The sequence below is a fragment of the Oryzias melastigma genome, linkage group LG4 (assembly GCF_002922805.2).
Source record: "Oryzias melastigma strain HK-1 linkage group LG4, ASM292280v2, whole genome shotgun sequence".
Lineage (NCBI taxonomy): Eukaryota > Metazoa > Chordata > Actinopteri > Beloniformes > Adrianichthyidae > Oryzias > Oryzias melastigma.
Genome location: NC_050515.1, coordinates 10,925,626 through 10,934,228, shown reverse-complemented (window position 1 = coordinate 10,934,228; position 8,603 = coordinate 10,925,626). Strand labels below are relative to the sequence as shown.

Sequence of the window (8,603 nt, the reverse complement as noted above, 5' to 3'; positions counted from 1 at the left end):
CCTTAGAGTCAATTTCTGGCATTTTTCCCCCCTCCCCTCTCTTTCTATTTAACACACTGTTCTGTCTATCCAGCCTTTGCATGAGAGGCTGTCTTCTAAAAGAGTTTGTGGGGAAAGACGGTGGGTTTCGGCTGACCACACCCTCGGTGAACCCGCCGACTTCACTCCACAGCACTGCTGACGTTCATTTGCAGGGGACCACTTCTACTTCAGACAGGGAGGCTAATTTTAACACAAAAATGACCTCCAAATGAAACATATATGTATATATTTACATATCTACATTTCCTTATATATATAGATTTGGTTTTCATTGGCTAAAAATATTAACGGAAAAGTTCTAAAAACAGCTTTCGAGTCCACAGCTTATGACTTCTCATGTAGGCAAAGAAAATACCGGGACTGGCCTCTGAGGTTAGTCCGTTTTAGCCGTGGTCCCCGTCTGCAAACACAGTTTCTTTATAGCATAAATACTGCTCTTCTAATGGTGCCTGAGGAATGTCTCAATGGGAAGTGAGGGAGACAGCACAGCAGAGGAGGATCTAATAGTCAAAACACACATGCGCGCGCACAGGGACACTCCTGCCGCTCGAGGGCAATTGGATCATTAACCCCAACTAATCTACAAACACATTTATTGAAAAAAAAATCTTTTCAGCTTAAGTGCACTCAGCCTAAGACACATTTAGTGCTTGATAGAAGAGGGCGTGGTGCGTTTGGGTGTTGTAACCACATGTGAGCCACGTCTCGCAGAATTGGAGTTGTGAACCGTAGCTGCCATTTTCCTCAGTGTCTGCTGTGACAGACGGGGAGAACATGACAGATACAGAGGATGCACGATCGTGTGAGTTTTTGCGTGGCTCGTCTGTGCCTTCCTTCAGGACGACTGCCTCCATGTGACACCCGCTGCGCCTACTTCATTAATCAATAGGACAGATGAAGACAGACTCCTGCTGCGATATGAGGGAAAACAGTAGCTCGGGCTTCCAACTGTGTGTATCCGCTTCTGCATGTACAGACTGTTGAATGCCCCTGGGTAAAAATGTGGCAGACATGATCTAAACCTTTAAGGCTTCCTGTCCACACAGTGATTCCGTGCTGAAGTTGGCATCTTTTTATCCTAGGATCTCAGTTTATCTGGTGTGTTTTAATTCAAACCCCTTAAAGCATATTAGATCTAAAGATCTGAAAGAAAACAGTCTGAAGTTTGTTATCCTGTGTGCAACATTTTGAAGTTTTCTTATCTTTTGAGGAGTTTTTTTTTTTTGTTATTTAGGAATTTAAAAATATCAGTGAACTTCTCAAACCTAAGGTTTATTTGATGTTGAGACTACATCCATTCTTCTTCAAAGTTGTTTAGTCCTTCAGACTAGCAACATTTTACCCTTAATTCCAAGAAATTTAGTCACGACACATAAGAGCTCGTTCCTAAGTACACTTCTATGACTATTTGTCTGCTTTCCAAAAAATATTAGTCATTTAAAAAAAAAAGGTTATAGAAAAATGTCCAAAAGTTTTTTATTTTTTTTTAAGAAATTCCATGTCAAGGTAAAGCAGACAAAATAAAAAAAGGATAGCACATTTCACCTATCTTATCCAAATATTAAACTAAAATGATATTGAATATTGGTGCGAAGCTACAAATTGCAGCTTCCACAATTAGCAGACATTTCATACATTTAGAAACTTGCAAAAGAATTAGACAAAACAAATAAGCTAATGAACTGTAATTTCTTTAACTTTTAGGTTCTATTGGGTATATCTTTAAAGACCCGCTTCAATGTAAATTGCATTTTTTGTGTTTTATTATGTTTTGGTCGGATTTTTCTCATGATGAAACACATATATAACGAATAATTGTGCTTCTGAGTATTTATTTAATCAAATAGAATCAGGAGCAGATGAAAAATATAGCTGGAAAAGGCTTGTAGCAGTTTGGACCACATAAAACTCCCAGCTTTGCTCCATTCCGATGCATCTATTCGCAGACAAATAGATCCATTACCGTCTTCGTTTTCCTCATCTGAGCTGCTATCTGGCTCAAAACTGTACGACTGGATAGCTCTGATATGGCTCACCCTTTTTTGTTGCACTGCTAATGTTAGCTTGGGGGTGTGAGGGGCTGTAAGCTAGTGAGAGAGCATGTAAACAGATGGATGATGGGAAATGGAGGCAGGCTTACTCTTTGCCACCAACAACTAATAGGCGAATTTCAAATGAACTCCTGGAAAACAACTTTTTTTGTGGTAAAAACGGCATAATCATAATTCAAAAACCATTGGGAACGCTTTTAAAATTGATCAAACGATAATTGGAACTAGACTTTAAAGACAGACTCAAATCAGTTTAAAAATAATTTTAGTGCAACTATGGATAATGCTTGTGTGCGGAGCTATCATTGCTAAAATCCCAGCTAAAAAGATCAATTAATCTTTTTAGAGCCAAAAGTTTTAAGATAGATTTCTATTAAAAATGACATCATGTTAGCTGCCAGTAAAATCACTAGAGACATTAGGTTTCTAAAGGCTATTTGAGAAACCAATAAAGTCTACTTCCTCATCGTCATCGACACGAGACATTGCAATGCTGTAAAATGCATTATGCTTAGTGTAAATGTCCTTTTCAAATAAAGCAGTGGTTGATGTTCCTCCTCCCATGTTACTTTCTGAGAGAATCTGAAGTTCAAGCTTGTATTTATTTCATAATTCATAAAAAAAAAAAACATGTTTGTTTGTACATTTTTATCATGGCTTATAGCCTCTACCTGATTTTTTTTTTTGAGTGCACTTTGTAGATTCAGCCATAAAACTGCTCTCTTATTTTCAAACTTTTCGCTTGGGAAATGTCAGTAGAGAATCATCACAGTGGTAAATCTTAAGTCGTCAACTGTTCATGATGCAAACAAAATGAATGTGGCGCTTGGAAAAAAAACTCCCAAGATAAACAAGTTTTTAAAAAATTTAGAAAAATGAATGTTGAGCATGCCTGTTGAGTTTTCAGACTAAATAAAAACAAACAAAAATCAGTTACTTGGTTCAGTAACATTTAAATTTAACGTTAAACCCAATTTATCAGTTTTGGCCACTTTACTAACAATATGTCTCTTTGTTGTTACTTTTATTTATATGTCCTGATATTTTTAAGCCCCACTCCCATGAAAATAATGCTGCTTTAAACATGTTTTCGTGACATTTTTCTGATGTTGGAGGACACAAATTAAGAAAATTACACTTAAAATTGCATTTCTGAGTATTTATTTTGTTGTGAATCAAGAACAGAAGAAAAAAATGCCTTTGGGAAAAGAGCTTATTTGTAATGTAGTAAATCAGTTGGGCTAGCCACAGGCTCAGAATTCTCAGCAGCGGGAAGGGGAAGAGGGGGCGGGGTTGCTCCACGCCATCCGAAACTCTAAGGCGAATTTCTAAAGAACTACTGCAGAAACTATATCCTAAAAAACAACACAGGTTTTTTTGTTTGTTTTTTTTTTTGGCAAAAAATGGCATAGTTAAAAAAACTACTAGGAACACTTTGAAAATAGATCAAAAGATGATCAGAAACAACAAGGAATTTCTGCATTATTTTCTTCATCTGATTAAATTATTGTTGTACTGTCTTACAAAGACAATACAATCTTCTACTCTATTGTATTAGGATAAGAGTACATATATAATGCATGTGTCATTACAATATGATAAGAAGTCTGGAGTATTTTATCTAACTGTACATTTTTAACAAATACTCAATGCTTCTCAGCTGCTGTTTCAAAGTCTCTGTTAGATAAATGGTCGGCGGTGTGTTACTAGAAAACACATTTGATCAAGTGTAGGGGAAAGGGGAAAATCTTTGATAAATGACTAATCATAAAGGACTAATATTTTTTGATAAAAAGTAGTATTTTGGCCAAAAATATGTGTGTCCTTGCTTTTTTTGAGAAATGTTGCAACTGAGGATGAAGGTTTTAAATTTTGCAGCAAGCATCTATCTAGTGGTTCTTATAGATTCTGCACTCCTTATAGATTAAGCTTCCATGTAGGTCAAAAAGTGCATAAGAATGTGTATGAATATAAAAAGTAAGAAAAAGTAGCTGTGTAATTTGTTATAATTAAAGCTTACATTTTCAAGTTGGGTAAACAATCAACTCAAAATTTTAATTTGATGAAAACTAATAACTTTAGATGTAACAAATTACAGAACGTTTGTTAATTAATCCAATGTTTCATTTTTTGTGTGTGTATTTCTTGGTATACTTTCTGTTGACTTCTTTTAAGAAAAATTCTCAATATCCATCCATGTAAAAAATATATAAAACAATGGTACAAAACATTTTTAATGTAAGGTACCAACATATTCATGTATATAAACCACTAAAAAAACATAAAATGTTACTTAATACTTGATATTAGGAAGCCTTTCTGTATGTGAAAACACATTCAAAACGCTGGTTTAAGATACATTTAGGTAATGTAAGGCGATTACTGTAGATTTGCACACATCTACCACAACCACAGGAAAACCAATTTTACAATTCCTAACAGTCATTAACACTTAAATTTCAAACATAATCAGATGGGAATATTAGAAGGTTTCAAGTTTATTTTCCTAATGGGAATGAGGAATGCGTGTCGTTTCCAAATTGTAAAAAAAAGGACTTCAACTGAAAAGCCACAGAGGCCATTCATCCCTCAGAACCTAAAACCTGCAGAAATGTTATCAGTCACAGCGAGACTTTGCCTCCTCAGAGCACTGCAAGACTTTTTTTTTTGTGTTTTCAGTCGAACTTGTGATATCTGGCTGGGACTCAGTGGCGTCTTTGTGCAGTGATGAATGAATGAATGAATCGTTTCTTTTTTTTTCTTTAATTTTTGTACAGAGATTAACTGTTTGAAACTATAGACAACTTTTAGAGTGTATAAAGACTATAAAGCTTTAATTTAAAGCATAAAAGAGGGGATTAATCAGTTTAAACTCCTAATTTAGTCATTTACTGTACTTCTATTGCCAGTTTTTAAGATTGGCTAAAGGAAAAAGTTGGACTTTAAAAGACTGGTTTATCATTAGCAAGCTCTTTGTTTGAAATACTCACTTTAAAACTTGAGATGTTTGGATTGCATAAGCGCGGCGTGTGTGATTTAACATTATCGGCCTGGCAGACAGACAAAGGGGCCAATGTAGGCCTCCAGGGGGCAGATGACAAACACTTACACCACAGCAATACTCCCTCCCCCCGTATGCTAAACTCCCGCCAAAACCCACAACAAGCGCAGGGTGGAGGCAGAGTTATTCAGAGCATATTAGTCAGGTGAAGGGGGCCAGGCACAGAGGGACCCTCTTCACTCTGCCGTCCTAATCATCCAAGACAGCTCCTCCAGCGGCAGACCTTCCCGCCAACAAACTCCGCCCCACCCCCCTAAAGCATATCCCAGACACGTCTAGGAGTGTTTACAAGGGCAGGCAGCCATGAAGTGGGGAAGCTGACCAAAATGAACAGCCCCCTTGGGAGCTGGAGGTTAATTGTCCATCTTCTTGGTCCAAATTAAACAAGCTTGAGCGTGTTCAAATATACATATGCATCCCGCCCACCAATTCTGCCCAACTTATAACAGATTGGCACGTTCCGAAGAGAATGCCACTGATGCAGAATGATGAGCGGGACCCCATTGTCTCATTACATTGTCTTCAATTAGGGCCGAGATGATGGGAGACAATGAGAGGAGCATTTGTAATCATGAGCCTCCCAAACTCACGCTGGGAAACAGAACTTCATTATGCCCAATGGTCCCTCATTGACGATAAAACTCAAAAAAATTGCAGTTCATCCTCAGGAAGTTTCAGAGTATAAATGGCTCGGAAAGAAATGTCCCCAGGAAAACTGCAGGGGGGTTTAGAACTAAAGGTGACAATGGGGCAACTTTTTTTTTTTTTGTTGAAACGATTCGAAGCTTTAAAAATCACAGTCGTCACGTTATTATATCCGCTGCTCACTTACCTTTCTCGTTTGAGTTTACCACTCATATTCAAGGAATTAGAAGTAAGCATCTTAAAGGTCTTAGAAAATGAGTGAGAAGATTAAAATTAAAGGAAGATAAAAAAGACTAAGAACTTCTACTTTTTTACTGGGATGAATTCACAGACGTGAAGTGTGGCCATGATGTCTTTTTATCTTCTGGAGTGACTGTTGTACAAGCTAAGCTCCGAGAACAGAAGCTCCGTCGGAGCTGGTGTCAGAGCCATCTGTAAAAATGAGACTTCTTTAAGAAAGAGAAACTCGAGAGCACATTATCTGCGTTTACCTGGAGAGCGTTCAGCTGAGAAATGACTCCAACCCGACATCTCGCCGGCTTTGTAGCTCACCGCGTCATTTAAATCATGCACCGCCATGTCTGTTGGGCTTTGATAGAACCATCCAACCGGACAAATACCTCTTTCAGAAAATTGTGCAAATCATTTCTTTCAACTGGGATTGTGCCTGTATTGTTCCCCCATCCCGCAACACCCCCCCTCGCAACACTCCTTCACTCCGCCTTTCCTCTCTCCTCACAGTACAAAGAACTAATCTGAGACAAGCACTCGCACTAGTTCTGACACACTGTCAGCATAATGCTGAAGTGATTTGGTTTTATTTAAATCATCTACGTAAAGTATGGGGTGAAAGGCGTCTTCCTTACAGGACAGCAGAGGGGCTACAAAAGGACATTTACTCCTCACAATCTACTTTGATTCAGCCACAATTCGCCCTTTCTATCTGAAACTGTAGATACATGCCGAAATGTTTTGATTTCGTCCATTTCCAGATAGAATTGGTCCACTACGGGTGCCAGTCAAAAGGATATCCGTCAGGTTGAGCTGCCCCGGGGCCGAACATCCTTTACTGGAAGGCACCGACTTCTTATCTGATTCCAGCAGGCAACGCAAGATGATAGTTGTGCCAGCCAGGGAATTTTTTTTTTTTAAGTATATCCCTCTGCTTTCACATCACCGTATTGATTGGCGACATACCTAATTTTGTTCCTCTACTTCCAGAACACTATTTGTAATGTGATCTCCCAGATGAGGACGGCACAGGGATGGACAGACACTAATCCTCTTTATTCTTCCTTCCAGTCTGGAGCATTTTCTCCAGTGATATATAATTTGAGGGGGGTTAACTTTTGCTATGTTTGTCACTCCTTAGGGCTCCATAGGTCTGGGGTATAATCCGCTCTTATGAGTTATTCCATTTGGTAAACAAGAGCGACTTACTTCTTTCCTAAATAAGGTTTAAATTAAAGGAAATTAATCAGCAAATCTTGTTAACATCAAATTTGATGTTTTTTTTAGCCTAATGACCTCTGAGGAACTGACACATTCCTCTGTTTTTAACAGAAGCGTGCACTGGTACAGAGACGGTGACGCAAACGTCATCACTCTACTTAGAAGGCGACAGAGAGTATGTAAATTGCTTCATTAACCTCGCGGTGGTTTAAACAAGGGGCCATGCGAAAGGGGCTCGCTTAATTTAGGTTTTCTTGAATTTTATTAACACTCATTAATTACAGGAAGAAACTTTTGCGTATTGAACATTTAACCTAACTAGATGTGGCATTCCCACACCCATTACGACACTCCATCCTTTATTAAAAAAAAAAAAAAAAAAGCATGGTTAGACGTTTAACACCAGACAATAGAAAGGCAAAAAGAGAAAGACACAGGGGGGGTAAACTGTGAATGTCGGGGTTGCGTTTTCATACGGTGCCCCCCTCCCCAAGTGCATGCCGTGTGTGAAAAATTAGCTTGTAGAGAGAATCTGTGTGTGAGCTGCCAGCAGTGAGGGCTTGCACCTGGAGCAGGGAGGGGCAAGCGAGAGGCCAAGGGTCACCTCATGGGCCAAACAGTGCTGGAGTTCTCCCTCTTCCTTAAGGAGGCCAGACGACCCCTGCGGCTGAATCGCGCAACATGGGCCTCTCACGCCCCTTCCTTCCTTTCCCTTCACTCCTTCCTACCGCGATCACCTCCTTTTCTATTCTCCTTCAGAAAAAAACCACAGTAATCCATAACCTACTCAACTATCAGCGACTCAATTATCCCTCCTGTTCAACTATTTTCTCTCCTCGGATGGAGATTCAAGAAAAACAATTAACCTCTTCTCAGCTGGGAACTTTTCCCAGGAAAGGCTACGCTGGTAAGTGAATGAATCGACTATTAAAATTCCAAACGATGGCTTTATTTCATAATGCAAGTTTGTAAAATCTATTTTTGCAGATGAAATGTTTTACTACCAAAATATGAAGACAACTATAAGCTAAGTTTAATTTAAACTACCTTGTCTATGTTCAGTATTTTCTAAAAAATTAGACTATTTCACACCAAGTGTTTATAGATCATCCCCCACATCCTCAGCCTTCAATAAAATGTTCTCCTTTCCCCCTATGTAATGGAGGGGCCTCCTATTCATCTCCAGGTAGAGAGACTCAAAGTGCAAGAGGGAGGAACGGCTTGTTGCTCCCATTCAGCTTTTTATTACTTCCCTCTTCAAAGGATAGTGGCAGAAGAAGACACAGCCTCAAATCTCCTTGATGCCGTGACACACAGTCAAAAAAAAAAAAAAAAAAAAAAAAAAAAAAAAA

The 8,603-nt window shown here is 38.7% G+C and overlaps 1 protein-coding gene and 1 long non-coding RNA gene across 2 annotated transcripts in view; one reads left to right on the top strand and one right to left on the bottom strand.

Annotated features, from left to right (window-relative positions):
- The window catches only part of ankle1 (ankyrin repeat and LEM domain containing 1), a 96,212-nt gene that overhangs the window by 31,307 nt on the left and 56,302 nt on the right, over window positions 1–8,603 (top strand). The window lies entirely within an intron of this gene.
- LOC112150506 overlaps window positions 1–8,603 on the bottom strand; it is a 30,595-nt gene that overhangs the window by 19,361 nt on the left and 2,631 nt on the right. The gene's annotated exons all lie outside the window — the stretch shown is intronic.